This window comes from Otolemur garnettii, unplaced genomic scaffold, assembly GCF_000181295.1.
Source record: "Otolemur garnettii isolate 467f Iridium unplaced genomic scaffold, OtoGar3 scaffold00021, whole genome shotgun sequence".
NCBI lineage: Eukaryota > Metazoa > Chordata > Mammalia > Primates > Galagidae > Otolemur > Otolemur garnettii.
This window is the reverse complement of record NW_003852416.1, coordinates 7,302,094-7,317,608: the sequence shown is the minus strand read 5'-3', so window position 1 is coordinate 7,317,608 and position 15,515 is coordinate 7,302,094. Positions and strand designations below refer to the sequence as shown.

Here is a 15,515-nt window from a genome sequence, read left to right as displayed (position 1 = left end):
AAAAAAAAAAAAAAAAAAAAAAAAGATTAGAATTATAACTGAGGCAGAACAGTCTTAGAGAGACTACTCTCACTGTTCTCCAGAATTGCTGGCCTTCTGACAAAGTTTGGTGGACCTGATCCCTGTCTCTGCATTTGGCTGACAGTGACAGGCAGCCAGACCTTCTCTATCCAGTAACAAAATTTCTAGGAAAATCTCCCAGAACCTGAAAGTGGTTTAGTCCATGTAAATGCAGGGGAGGAAAGGGAGGAGGGTGTACGCAGTCACATTAAAGGCACATCAGGATGAGGCTCACTGACCAGTCAGACATGACCCCCATGCTGCATTCAGCATAGGCGAGTTAGTTCTGAGGTTCACGCCATTTGGACCAGATACACCAAGCTCACAATTCCCCAGATGTCATGATGAAGCTATCCTGCTTTGGGGGGTGACCCCCGTCCTCTCCCCAAACCAGATGGATGAGCTGTCATTCTTTCCATGACTCTGCCACTGGTCCAGAGCTGGGCAAGTGACATTTGATGAAATCTTCCCCGGGGCTTCCTGATGTGAGCTGGGGGTAGAATAGCCTTTTTTTTTTTTCTTATAGCATAACTATGTATATTAATGCAATCATGGGGTACAGTGTGCTGTTTTCATATACATTTTGAAATACTCTCATCAAACTGGTTAACATAACCTTCATGTCATTTTCTTAGTTATTGAGTTAAGACATTCATACTCTGCTTTTAGAAAGATTCACTTGTACCCTTGTAAGATAAACCAGAGAGGAACCCCACCACCCTCCCTCCGCCCAGCCACCCCCCTCACCTCCCCTCTCCCATCCCCTTCCCATATTCTAAGTAGAATAGCCTTTTTATTGGAGTTGAGAAGCTTGAGCCTGTGCAGCCTCACCCTTTTGCTGCAGAGAAACCCAGATCCTGAGTGTGAATGACACACACAGATAAGCCCACTGAGGTGACGGTATGTTAATGGCATCTGAGGCCCTGTCTCCTCCCGCAGCTGGGTAATAGGAGCCCCTTTCTGCTTCAGCTGATGTTATAAATCGACTTGTGTCCCTCAAAAAGACAGGCTGAAGCCCAAGCCCCCACTGCCTCCGAGTGCGTCCCTATTTGGAACAGTATTGTTGTAGATGCAATTAGCTACAACAAGCTCATACTGGAGTGGTTGGGGCTGCGAATCAAATATGACTGATATCTTTATAAGAACTGAAGAAGGAGAGACAGAGACCAGGACATGCTGCCAAGCAGAGGCTGAGTCATGTTGCCATAGGCTCAGAAACACCTGTGGCTACAGAAGCTGGAAACAGCAAGGAAAAGCCTTCCCGTAGAGGCTGGGAGAGAGCAAGGCCCTGCCCACACCTCGATTTCAAATTCCCAGCCTCCAGAACTTTTGGAAAATACATTTCTGTTGTTTTCAGCCACCCAGTATGTGTTACTTTGTTATGCTGGCCCTTTAAGAAACTAACACAGTTGGCATGGGGGGAGTTTCCATCACCGGTGACCAAAGATACAGTCTGGGAAAGTGAACCGGCAACATTCCTCAATTTTAAAAAATGAAAAACTTTTGCATCCAAATACCTTGTACAACACAAATAACAGCTGTTTCCTTAAACACACTATTAAGAAGAGATCAAAAACCCAGGCCATAAATCTTTGCTCTTGCATGAATGTATCATTCTCCTGAGAAATTAAACAAATAAATGGTGTTAGCTTTCCAGGCCTCGCACTGGATTTAGTTGAAGTTGGAAACTCTTTGAAACTCAACCATTAATGCTGGTTGATCCCAGCGAAAGGCAGCCACTCAGCTGGCAGCACGTGAATTCAAACTCCCAGGATTACAAAACAAAGTTTTGACTCCATCTGTCTCCTTTCAGTTAAACTCCTAGGTATCCAACCACTCTGCTCATTAGCCTATAATTGTGCTAAAGTCAGTAAGAAAATTCCTAGAAGTCTGTTCTAGGCAGCTCTGCCTGGGACTTTCCTTTGACTGACCTTAGACTTGCAAAACTAATTAGCAGATGCCACTCCCCGGGCTTTGTTTTTCCTAAAAGAACAGGGCTATTTACTTTGATAAGAAGAAGGCTTTTGCTCCTTTCCTCACCTACAGAAGGAAAAACATGCTGATATTTAGACAGGAGACATGTGGTGAGATGAACTGTGGTCCCCTCAGGACAGGTCCAACCTTCTCTGCAGATATAATTGAGGTGAGGATCTTGAGATAAAGTCATCCTGGATTAAGGTGGCATCTGCAACCAAGGACAGGTCCTTATAAGGGAAGAGGAGATAGACCCAGAGGGGAAGCTGGACCCATGTGGAGGTGCAGAAAGACACCGAGAGATGTCTCTTCAAGCCAAAGAACAGCAAGGATTGCTGGCAACTACAGAAACCCAGAGTGCCTGCAATAGACTCTCCTAAAGAGCCTCCAGAAGAACCCCACCCCAACAACACCTTGATTCCAAACTTTTGGCCTCCAGAATGCAAGAGAATACCTTTGTATCATTTTAAGCTACCAAGCTGGTAGTCATTTATGATATCTATAGGAAATTAACACAAGGCATCACTGGCTGACAGGCTCTAAAGGGTGGGCACCGTGAGTGATGTGGGTCTGTACTTGTTCATTATGACCTACATTCCACAAACCCCCCAAAACTGGGGATTTTCAAGATTTCGCTGAAATTGCCTCATAACTACAATGTTACACCTAATGTTTGTCTGAAAAAATTAGCTAGTAATTCACCACTATATGTGGTCCTGGCTTGTTAGGCTGAAATAGTCCCCTCTTTAGAGACGTGGTAACACAGACAGGTCAACATGGAAAGCCCACCAAGACAACCTGAGACCACACAAAGCAGACGTCACCTCTTTCTGCCAGTAGTTTTTTACATATATGCTTATTTATTAATAGTTGGTATATTTCCTTGGTGGAAGATAAAGAGCGATAACACTTTATGGCCCTTAAAAAGAAAGTCATCAATTTATAAGCACCGACATGGAGTCAGTGCCAAGAGAAGGAAACTCTGATGAACTATTGTTCTTGTAAATAAAGTTTCACGGGAGTGGATCCAAGTCTATATGTCTGTTCATTTACATAGAGTAAACCTTTGTGAATAGCCACTGAGACATCATTCAGTCACCCAGCACCTTGTGGCAGCCTGGGGATGTGAGGAGGGGACAGAGACACTCTGAACTGCTCTGATATGACTTTGGCTGTGCATTCTTAGGCAAATCACTTGGGTTTTCTGGGCCTCAGTGTCCTTAAGGCTCAGACTGTTCCCTAGCTGAAGTCTAGGGAATTTTCTTCTATGATATTTCTGGGAGTCTTGAGTAGGAATCATCTTAAAGACCAAAGGTAGACAGAAATCCTCCTGGCTGGTGTAAGGCCAGATCTGGGACCGTGGCAGAACTCAGAGGCAGCCTTTTCTTTGGTCTCCCAACACCTACTGGTGTAAATGCGTGTAGATTAGGCAACATCCCAATTACCAAATGCCTCGCGGCTGAGAATGGCATGGGCGAAAAACTGATGAGTCAGAAACTCCTTTCCAGTACTCTCGTCCATGGTTAAGTTGCAAATCACAAGACATACTGATTAATGAGTCTATCCAAAGCCATTATGCCATTTGAAAAGTTGTGTTAGAAAGTTAAGTTAAAAGTCCCTCTGATATCCCAAGAATACAGGGAAAGAAGAGAGGGAGGAGAGGGGAGGGGGGAAGATGGATGGAGGGAGGGTGATGGGTGGGACCACACCTATGGTGCATCTTATAAGGGTACATGTGAAATTTACTAAGTGTAGAATATAAATGTCTTAACACAGTAACTAAGAAAATGCCATGATGGCTATGTTAACCAGTTTGATGAAAATATTTCAAATTGTATAGAAGACCAGAACATTGTATTCCATGATTGCATTAAGGTACATAGCTATGATTTCATAATAATAATAAAAAAGTCCCTCTGTTATTGCTCTGAGACATTACAGCTCCCCCCCCCCCCCAGATTCCGTAAGTCAAGGCTGAGCATTTCCTGGGGCTCCTGCCCCCTGTGCTGGGGCTTTTTAACTTTTCTGACATCCACAAAAAGCCTGTGGGCGCCACCTGCCTGCTTATCACCTCTCACAGGAACAAAGCGAACCAGCTGGATTAGCCCCAAGCATGGGTGAAACTGGGTTATGTGCCAAGGAAAGCTCTGATGGACCAGCCTGACAAGGCTGCAGACTGTCCCGTGAGAGCTGTCGTCAGCACTTACACGCTGGAAAATCAAGCTGTAAGACAAGGAGGGACCCAGTCCCTGCAGGCCAGCACAGGCTGGGAGCTCACGCCTCAGAGCGCACACCACAGCCCCCACCCCAGACACGGAAACCTCCGGGCATGGCCACAGCAAGTGCTGTCCACCTCAACTCTATATGAACATAGACGTTTCAGTCCTTTTAGAATTAATTGGCTCCACAGAGGCAGCGCTCCAAGCCAGCCGAGAGAACAACAGCTCTGTGTCCACAAAGGGCCTCTGATTCGTCTTTGTACCTTAGCAATGGAACGTCCCAGGACCAACCAAACTCAAAGACCGGTGTCTGGGGTGGTAGGTGAGGAGTGGCAGTAGGTTGTGTTAAAATTCTTAGGCTCCTTCCTAGTCTTCGGCACTAGAAATCTCTGCCTTTCTTGGTGTAGTTTATGTCCTAAGGGAGTCAATGAGATGCTGGGAGCTAAAGAACAGGAAGCTCATCCTTGGGGCTGCCAACTAGAAGGACCTGGGTTAAAGTGTCTCCGTGGGCTGCAACTGCCGCCCAACGTTTTACTAATAAATTTGTTAAAGGAGAACACTGATATCATCAGTTAAGCTCTGTCAGCTAAAAATGTGACGTGGGATATACCGGCTAGTTGTTCTTAGAGGTGTTATTATAGATAGTATAAATAATATTTATAAGTCCAAATAATAAGGAAGAGAAGGGAGGAGGTGGGATCTGGGGTTTCATTCATTCGGTGAAAGCCTGTGGTGCACCTGTGATTCAGGCGCCAGGCCCCTGAGGAGGAGGAGAAAAAGCTGCCGGATCCAGGCAGAAGCTGACAGTCTGGATTCTAATCCTGGCCTTGCCTGGAATCATCTGTGCCTTTGGGGAAGCTGCTCTGGGCCTCAGTTACTTGTTTGCAAAACAAAGATGAGTGCAATACTTGGACCAGAGAGTTGGCCAAAGGGCTTTGGTGAGATTTGTTCATTGTATACTAAGGCAGGAAGAACACAACAACAACTACACCCCTTATCACTATTCCTGTCCAAACCAGGGTGGCTGACGTGTGAACAAGTGATGACAATAGGTTTGTTAGATGGGTAGTGTCATGTACTGAGTCAGCGGGGATGGGAGAGCAGGGTCTGAGACTACTGTCCTGGGGACTCGGGGAGGTGTCGCAGCAGAGGAGCTCATTCAGTGGGCTAACCCTCCTTCCTTTCTTTTCCTCCTCCTCCTCCTCCTCTCTCTTCCTTTCTTACATCCCTCCTTTCTCTTGTCTGTCTGTCTGTCCATCTATCCATCCACCTGTTCACTAAGCATCAGCTTTCCAACAGATGATCTTTTGGCCACTGAAGATAAGGCAGCACCTGCCACAGCTTGTATCCTCACAATGGGAGATAGACCGTCAACAAACAGAGAAGTTCAGATGGGGGAAGTGCATTGAAGAACATAAAGCAGGGTGGGGGGACAGAAGATGACAGGGGCTGGGGAGAGGGTGGTGGCAGGTGGGAGTGACTATAGCTAGGTGATCCCTAAGTTGAGAACAGCACAAACTGGAGGGACATAAAGGCCTGAGGGACGGGACTCCATGAAGGGGGAGATGTAAGTGACCAGGAACTTAATGACAAAGGATAGTATAAACCAGGCATCCTCAAACTACAGCCCGCAGGCCACATGCAGCCCGCCTAGGACATTTATCCAGCCCACTGGGTGTTTTTGCCGCCCCTGCCTGTCCTGCTTAGCAGCCGACTCGTCCCGGGGCCCGCAGTCCGGCCCTCCAACGGTCTGAGGGACAGTGAGCTGGCCCCCTGTTTAAAAGTTTGAGGACCCCTGGAAACCAAAAGAAGGTATTTCAATAGGATTTTTACAATTCTGAGGCTTAAAGGTCAAAACAAAACCCAGTCAAGCATGTTTTTTTTTCTTCTGCTTTAAAACTCTTTATAAACACAAAGGAAACCTGGAAATCCACACCCAGTCCCCTTCTGCCCCGTCTAAACTGTGTCATGTAGGAGCCAGCACCTTTCATCTGCTGCCAGACCAGATACACTTGGCATCTTAAACAAGCTGCCCAAACAAAGCAGAAAGCTCAGCCTAGACTCTGTGAGAGGATGTTCTAAACTTTGCGAGACACGTTTCTCTACCTTTTCAAGTATGTTTATTTGGATTTCGGATTTGGTGTACGGATATAATGATGATGTAAGGAGCCAGCTGCACAGAACCAAGACAACCTAACAAAATTATTGTTTAGCACTAAGAAAAGATAAAAGCAGTTTTAAGCGTAAGCAAGTATTTCTGCTTCCTTTTATGTTGATGAGCAAAAAAACGGCCGTGGTGTGAACCAGCAATGCTGGGGGGGACACAGATGGTGCCTTTGCCGTAAACAGTCCAGGCTTAGTAAACAATAAAAGCAGCAGGATCTGCTTCCTCTTCTGTTAGGGCCCCTCTCTCTGAGGCCACCCCTCGTGCCTCTGAAGCTCCAGGTACAGGTAAGACAGATCTGCTCACCTCCAGGGCTCTGCTTAGAAAAATGGAGCTGGGGTTGGTTTGTGAACTACAGCAGGAGACTGAGATGAGCTTCAGCTTCTTTCTCTCTCACCACGGCATCTTTACATCCTGCAGAGTCCAAGAAAGTTCCAGTTTCTAGTTCTCTGTCCCCCTTCACGCAGCCCCATGTCCTGATACCTGGTTCAGAGGCTGTGGACCTTACCGAGCAGCACCATCCTGATTCTGCACACCGACATTCCTCACTCCCTAAGACCTGAAACCAGGACACATACAGTGAACAGGGGCTGTTTTTGGCCGGGAGCAGTGGCTCACGCCTGTAATCCCAGCACTCTGGGAGGCTAAGGCAAGTGGATTGCTTGAGCTCAGGAGTTTGAGACCAGCCTAAGCAAGAGCGACCCTCTGCCTCTACTAACAGAAAAACTAGCTGGGCATGGTGGCACATGCCTATAGTCCCAGCTACTCAGGAGGGAAGCTGAGGCAAGAGGATCTCTTGAGCCCAAGAGTTTGAGGTTGCTGTGAGCTCTGATGCCATAGCACTCTATCCAGAGCAACAGAGTCAACTCTGTCTCAAAAAACAAATAAACAACAAAAAAACAAGGGCTGGTTTTTTCACTTCTAATCATAAGCTCTTTCCTTTGGGTAATTTTCTTAAAGCCAAGAGGCTGTAAACACTTTGCCGATAGGTCAAAATCCTTGGTTAGTATGCCTTTTATTTAACTGAAATCACCAGGCAGTGTTAGCCTGGGGGGGTTTAAATAAGGGCATAAATTTAATTTCTGGGCCTCATGAAGAAAATTTTATAAAGCTTCCCTTTTTCCCTCCCTTTCAAATTTCTCTAACACACAGATCTACTTTTCCTACATCCTTAAAAGATACCTCTCATAGCTACTCAAACATTTTAACTTGCTTGGATGGGGGCTGGATTTGTTCTTTTGAAAAATATACGCAAACTAGACCATGACATGGACAGGATGTGGGTTGTAGATACATGAGCTTCTTGCAGACCCAGCTCCCGAGTGGTCTTGCCATGAAAGTGATTAACATTAATTTGTCTAATTGTCAACTGCTGAGCCGACAGTATGTGCAGGCACTGTCGTTTACCCACGGACCCAAATACTTACATTCTCTGCACTCATGGATCTTAGGTCTAATGAATGAGGGGGTAACTTTTAAAAATGAGGAAATGTTTCTAAGAGAGTACATGGTTTGTGACATACTGGCATGTCCAGGGAGAGGTAAAGGGAAGTCTACTTTGCAATCAAAAGCAGAAGCCACAATTCCTTGATAACATCATGGGCCAGTCCAACCCTATCACCGAGAACAGACTCTGATAAGCCAAGGTGTTTCCTGATACACTCAGCCAACACCAAGTGCAGCCCCTGCCCCACTGGGCTTGGGAGCATCTCTCCACAGACTGCAGTGTCTGACCTTGTTGAGGTGGCAGGCACTCAGTGCGATATACCGTGCCCTTGGAGCGATATCAAGAAAAAGTAACATACACATAACTTCATTTTAAGAGCAAACAAGCAGCACCTAAAAGTGTAAGAATATTTTTAAATGGAGCAAAATTCCAGCCATTGACTTCACTGTTATCTATGGATCAGAAACACGAATTGACTATTCCATGGCAATGATACAGTGACAAGGTCATCGTGGCTGAATTCCTAAAATTCATTAACAGTTTGAGACCTACTGGTACAGAAAGGGGAAACAAATAAAGAGATAAAAAAATTCACCCATAGATTCCAGAAGAAAAAAAACCAGATAGGTGTGCCCGTATTTACTCAAAGCCCACAAATCATAAAACTTGTATTTACAGAAGGGATAAGGTATGGTTAATTATTTGCTTTATAAAATGGGTCACTTTTTTTTTTTTTCCAAAAGATATATTCCCAGGATGCACTTAAGATAGAATTTAATTTAGAGATGTTTGATTTCTGGATAACCAAAGTACTATTTAAAACCAGGCCCCTTTTCAGAAGGGAAAAGTAACAAAAGAATGTGGGCCTAGAATAGTCCCTGAATCTGTACCCCACTCCCAAGATATGATTTCAAACAGAAACAAAATAAAAACCAAAATGGTCAGGATAAAAATACATGTCCTGCCACTTTCCTTGGACTCAGCTGTGTCCCCCTTGGATTGGAGCCCTTCCCACAGCCCTGCCCTCTTCATTTGTAGCTTTGGGCCCCAAGTGGTTCCTCTATGGCAGGGATTTTGAACCAGGAGTGAATTTCTGGTCCTTGGGGAATGTTTGACAACATTTGGAGACATTTTTGGCTGTCACAGCTAAAGTGGGAGCACTGAGTTGTCATCTGGTGGGTAGAGACCAAGGATATGGCTAAACACCCCATGGGACAGTCCCCTACAACAAAGAATGACCCCACCCCAAAGGTCAGTAATGCTGAGGTTGACAGACCCTGGTCTACAGGAGGCAAAATCATGATCTTTCCCTACGGAGTCGGGGTGCTAGTACTGGGTAGTTCCGACTCTCCTGTCTTTTTAGATTAGCTATTGTTTAGTTGGAGGAAAAAATCTGCTGACCCCGTGTCATGATATAATAATATTCCTCACTGATGTGAGGGTTAGGCTCACTGACACATGAAAATGCCTGAGAGATTCACTTGAAAACACTTGGTCAAAACACTTTATTCAAAGTATTATAAGGAGAGGCTTGGCAAGGCCTCACAATTAGTCTTCAAACGCCTGCTCCAAAGTAATTCATACCAATGAGCCATGGCAAATTCACCTATTCTGTAAGTACGCTGGTGATTCAACAAGCCCTTTCTTCCATTGTAGAAACGGCAACAATTATATTTTAATTAGTTATTTTTCACTTACTTGTCAGAACCTGTTTGGATAATCTAAATAACTTCACATCCTCTTAACATTCCTCATGAGACAGTCTCAAAGAAAACAGGCTTGATTTTCTTTTAAATCTCCAATCTCAGTTAAGTGACAGATGAGGCTGCCATAGCAACCACATTCCTGCTGGGTTTTGGCCAAACTCACTGCCCCCCCCCCCTTTCCAAAATCATAAATCTACTTGTTTTAGTTGAGATCGTTTTCTTGTCTCATTTCTTCTTCAGTGCAAACATCCCACGCGTTAGAACTTTTTCTCTAAAAAAGAAAACCAAAAAACTTCAGAGCATAGCCTATATACCTAGGATTTTAGGAACACTATTTTCGTAACAAAGGCCAGAATCTCTAGATTTCTTTGATTGCGTGCCCAAAGGTGGTAAGAGAGGCCAAGCTCTTCCAACCTGTAGCTGCAACAAAATAGGAAAATATCCAAATGGTGTACCTCCTCATTTTCATTCATAGCAAACTTCTTAAAAGGAGAAAAAAAGTAAAGGAAAAAATATGTATTTCTAGAAATGGATAAATCTACTCAATCCCCCATGCCACTTCATCACTAAATCCTCCAAATATGACTCTAAAGTTTTGTCTCAAATGTAAATTTCACAGAGCTCTATCAACCACAGATGATACAAAACAAACCCAGAGTCTGCAAACCTCACTGCCCGCTCAATCCTTGGAGGTAGGAGCCTGAATCAAGCACAAACCCTGTCTCCAAAGGTCAATGCACTGTGCCTTTCAGAAGAGTAACCTGCCTTTCCCACTCTTTATTCTGGTCCTCTGTCAATGAACAAAAAAGCTACAAGTTCTTTCTGATCATGAGGAAAACAAAAAGTTCACGTAAAACAGACTTTAGGGTAATGTGAGTGGCCTCTGTCGCCAGCATCCAGACACCACATCTGCAGGACCCGAATGGCCTCCGAGCTCACCGAGGAAGTCCAGAATGTCTTATCTGCCTCATAAAGCAAAGGCACTTTGCGCAGTAACTGCTTTACCTGATGCCAGGGCTCCTTTCTTTCTAATTCTGCTCCTTCGCTGTGCTCAGCAGAGAACGGCACTGGGCTTCAAATCCAGGAGGCTCTGCAGATGCCAGACCTCAGCCGGACAGACTGAGGCTCCGGCCACAATCCAGGCTTCTCCCTGAAGCAAAGCTCAGGCAGCGAGCTGGAGACACCCCCGGAAGCCGCCCAGCACGGCAGGCAGGCACACTCCCTCTTCTCCTTGCTGCACTTACTAGTTCAACACACCAGCAACCACGACGGGCCAGTCCATGTTTCCCAGAAAGGAGGGGGGTAGATTTTCTCTTTCATTTTTAAAAGACAGGTGGGGAAAGGGCTATTTTTTTTTTCACATTCACTCACAATTGTCTGCGTCCTAAAACTGACAGTCATTGTTTCAGAGGCAGAGCCTTGCCCCGAAGCCAGATTTTTAGGCTTTTTAAAGTTTCTTTCTTGGATTTGAGATGATGCAAAGGTGTAGAGCTGAGCACAGCTACAAACAGACAGCAGCCTCCCCTCCCAGTCTCTGCTTTTTGCATCACACATTCCGGAACCCTTTAGGTGAAAGTGCAGTAAAACTGAGCCCAATTTTGCACTTCCATTTGTTACCCCAGGATTTCCACAGTACTCTGCAGTACTGTTGGAGAGACATGTGGTTTCAAGAAAAGGACTTTGCTTACCATGCTACACGATTCACATTTTTGGTGCATTTCATATTGGGCTTTTTTATTGCAGAAAAAAATTATTTGATACCTATATGCTTCAGGCACTTTACCCACATAACCTTATTTCAACCAGACCGCCCCTGTGGAGATCTTGGAAGAGCAGGTGACAGAAGGGGACACCACAGGCGCTAGGTGCCTGCGTAGAAAGAGCCAGGCACCTGCGTAGAAAGAAGAGCCAGGAGCCTTCCACTGTGGTCACACGGCCCCTTTTTTCACACCTTTCTTGGGACTAGGGCAAGGTTCTGTAACAACTCCTGTCATTTTTAACAAAACCAAGACTGACTGAGGAAAATGTTAGTGGAGATTATTTGCCCATAACAATCAGCGAATAAAAAGACTGTTTCACAGACGTTTGAGTCTCTCTAAGCTGGTTTGGAAGCAATCTCCAATGTTGCTGAGGAAATGCAAAGATTTCAGCCACAAAGTTGTGCTTCTAAAATGAAGAGGCAGCTACCGGATTATACGCTGTAGTTACATGATAGTTAACTAAATCTCCAGTGTGTTTTCCTCTGAAGGAGTGAAAATCCTTGATGAGTCCTCACCAAATACTTGCAGGGTTGGATTCTCCAAGTGCCATTTGTGGGCCTTGCCGCACCAGTGTCCCCCAGAGCAGGATGAAACCCAGACCCCCTGAATCAGAATCTCTGGGGTGAGGCCTGAAAATCCACATTTAATTTTTTTAAAAGCACAAATCATTTTTTTATTGTGGTAAGAACACAACATGAGTGCTACTCTCCTAATTTTTTAAGTGCACAGAATAATATTATTAACGCTAGGGACCATGTTGTACAAAGAAGCACCTATGCGCAGTGGTTTAGAACCCCAGTCTCGCACAGTAAGACCTTGGGGGTAGGGATGGTACCTTTTACCTCTGAAATCTCATGTTGAGGACCTTAGCAGGCAATTGAAAGGGGTGAAGGAGCCCCTGTCCACAAAGGAAACTTACCCAGGCTCCCAGCCTCAGGGCTGGAAGGGACTGGATCCTTAGGACTGGGCTCACTGCCTACCATCTGCATCCTCTTTCTACTCTCCTATATTTGGGGTGTCAGGTCCTTTCTTGGCTTTTATTTATTTAACCATCTCTCTGTCTTCTAGGATAGGGAGAAAGAGGATTGGCCATCTTAAGATTTACCAAGCAAATTTCCAAATTCGTGAATTTTCAGATGAAAAGGGGCAAGAACCCCCACCATGTGGAGTCAAGAGGTTCCTGTCACCTGCCTGGTGGTGGCCTTCAGTGAGCACCCTGAGCTGACTGCCCAACCCTCCTGCCTCCTGTGCACATGACTTGGGGAAAGAAAGGGAAGAGAAAATAATAAAAGAGGGGCATAGGCACCTGCTGCAGGTGAAGGACATGTCCTAAAATTGGACTAGGAAGATTATTGAATCATATACTTAACATGGGTGAATTTTATGCTCTGTAAATAAAGCCTTAATGAAGTGGCCACTAATACAGGAGTAACTGGCTAAATTCTGTTCTAAATTCTTAGCTAGTGCTAAGGCTAAGTTCCAAGCAGCTGATAGATTACCCACTCTCTCACACTCCACAAATGCTAAGAGGTCTCTTCATTATCCTAAGAACTGGGATGAAGGCCCTGTCTGGGCAAATATGCCAGGCATAATACAGAACAATTACGCAGACAGCGCTGATCCTCCTGCAGTTTATATTTAAACTGTGGGATTATATTCAGGTGGATCCATTAAAAGAAACATTAACAGACAGAAAAGAGATACACGGGCATTGACTTCACATGTGACTGGAAGGAACAGATGAGGAATTTCTACCTAAGTGCATATGAAATCTTTCAGGTTTTTGGTTAAAGGCCATGGCAAAAATTCGCAATGGGAAAAAATAGTCAATCATCAATACATCTTTTATTTAGCAGCTGCTAGATGCCTGGTAAAAAATAATAGAATATACTTGGTGAAACAATGGCAGAGTGAATTTATGGTCACAAATGCTTGTGAACTAATGTTAAGTGATTTAAGAAATTCTCAAACCAAAGCATTGACGGTACTATTACCTTGTACACACGAAATAATCACATCTAAGTACCTCTGAGAGTGAACAGGGGGAGGAGTGAATCTGACTCCTCATTCAAACAGGAAGTTGTAGGTTTATTCAAATATAGGGCTTTTATAAAATTTGTTTATTTTTAAATGAAGGAAATGGAAGAAAAACATTTTCTGGGATCTGGCGTGTCAGCCAGAGAGGGAAGTGTCACTATCTGCATTTTACTGTTTCAGATGCTGAGGCACACGAGGCTCTCGGGGTGGCTGTGGAACCAAATCCTGGTGTCTGGCTGGACCAGCTCTTCCTCTAATCTCTCTTCTCTCTCCAGCTTAACCCATTAAGGCTACATCAAGCTCCAAAATCCCAGAATCTTTTACTGTTTCCAAGACGTCGACAGCTCTGCATTTTGATATATAGTCATAGAAATAGTTTATAAACAGTTTTCATTTGTAAGAACCTTCCAACGTTTCCTTTCTGGGGAGGAATTACTGTATTAGTTCATTTCTACTGTGCTGGATGGGCACCAGCCCTGACTTCACTCCACCTGACCAGCTGGCAAATGACAAGCAAGTCCACCTGCTGGAATGGGCACAACAGCCTCCACAAGGTGAGGACCCAGGAGGTCCAGGTAACAGGCAGGTCTGGGTGTAGATCAGAGGAGGAGGAAGCCTGTTCATAGCACTAGAGGCATCACCAGAAGCAGTGTCTGCTTCCCAGGGGACCAAGGGCTCCCATTTCCCCTGGAGCATTTTTCTCTCCCGTGCCATGAGGAAAGCTTTACTTAATCCAAGAACAGAAATTGTCCTGGTGACCTTTGGACGGTGCTGTTTTTCAACACATATTCTGAAGCTGGGGAAAGGGGCTAAGCTAGCGGTTCTCAACCTTGCTAACTCGCAATGTATTTTCATTGTTAAAAAGGGGTCGCGACCCATGGGTTGAGAACCGCTGGGCTAAGTAGACAAAAGCACAAAGCAGAGCTGAGGCAGCTGGAGACACCACTGTGTGAATTTTCCCCCACTAGTTTTCTGAGTTTACCCAGAAGCTAGACAAGATTTCCTGGAGGCCTAAAGGGCAGTCATAAGCCCAGCAGGGGCCCAACCCAGAATTCAGGAGAGAGGCTGACTCTGTCCCTCCAGCCACCCCAGCCAGGGAGCCAGATCCCAGTGGATTAGTAGAAATGATCTTTCTAATGGAGCATGGGTCCGCGTGAGTCCAGAAAGTTCAGTTTACCTTGTAATTAGACTCAAAATATTACTCTGTAAAAGGAAATATGTCAATTAAAAAAAAACTTACAATCTGACTGTTGGAATAGAAAATGGCACATTGGCTCTCTCTCGCCTCTTTCTGCCTTCCTTCTCTCTCTCTCTCTTCCGTCTTCCCCCTCACTCTTCTCTACTCTCTCTCTCTTCTCTTCCTCACTCTCTCCTTATCTCTCTCCCCTCTCTTCTCTCCTCCTCGGTGCTGCTCTACAGTCTCCCTCCCCCCGACCCCCCACCCCCCGCCAATAAAGACCTTTCCTACAAGATAAAAAAAAGAAAAAGAAAAAGAAAAAGAAAATGGCACATTGTTATAAGCTGCAATTAAACAGTAAAATCAAACCGCATGTCTAAAATCAAACAAAGAGGAAAAAAGTGACCAAAGACTTCAATAACTATAGCAAATGAAGATAAATTTCTCATTTTCAACTACCAGTTCTTCAAGAACAAATGCAGACTTCTAATAACAAGAATCTCTCCCAAAGTTGGCATTTACTGAATGAGCCTCTTACCTGGCCTTCTGTTAATGTGGGTCCTGAATCATCTCTGAGGACTGAGATATACTGCCCAAGACTAAACTCCTTCTCTGCTCCATCAAGAGAAGGTCATGAAAATTACCTTGAAATTCACTGAAGATCACTTGTGTGGGGTAGGTGGGCACTCTGGACTCAACAATTCTATGTCTATAGTAGTAGGAGGAGACAGAGCTAGAGGGGGGAGCAGGGAGGGAAGGAGTTGGTGCTCTGGGTCCAGACAGCACACACTTGAGCCCTTTTGACACCCAGGATGTATTGGGTTCTGGAGAGGAGAAAGGACAATCTGAGCAATCATTGTTTTGGTGCCCAAAACAGTGGCCAGACCCGGAGACCCATCCCTTCTTGTGCTTGGTGGCAACTGGTCCAGGCAGGCCTCTAAAGTTCAAAACCACCTCTGAAAACCTCCCCT

The 15,515-nt window shown here is 45.0% G+C and overlaps 1 protein-coding gene across 6 annotated transcripts in view; it reads right to left on the bottom strand.

The window, feature by feature from the left end:
- Positions 1–15,515, bottom strand: part of ABLIM1 (actin binding LIM protein 1) — a 333,243-nt gene that overhangs the window by 69,205 nt on the left and 248,523 nt on the right. Inside the window, exon 1 of one of the 6 annotated variants that reach the window (XM_023511751.1) lies at positions 10,576–11,974. The exons of the other annotated variants lie outside the window; for them this stretch is intronic. The gene's annotated coding sequence lies outside the window, so the exon portion shown is untranslated. Of the gene's footprint in view, positions 1–10,575; positions 11,975–15,515 lie in introns of those variants that run through there. 6 annotated transcript variants of the gene reach the window in all.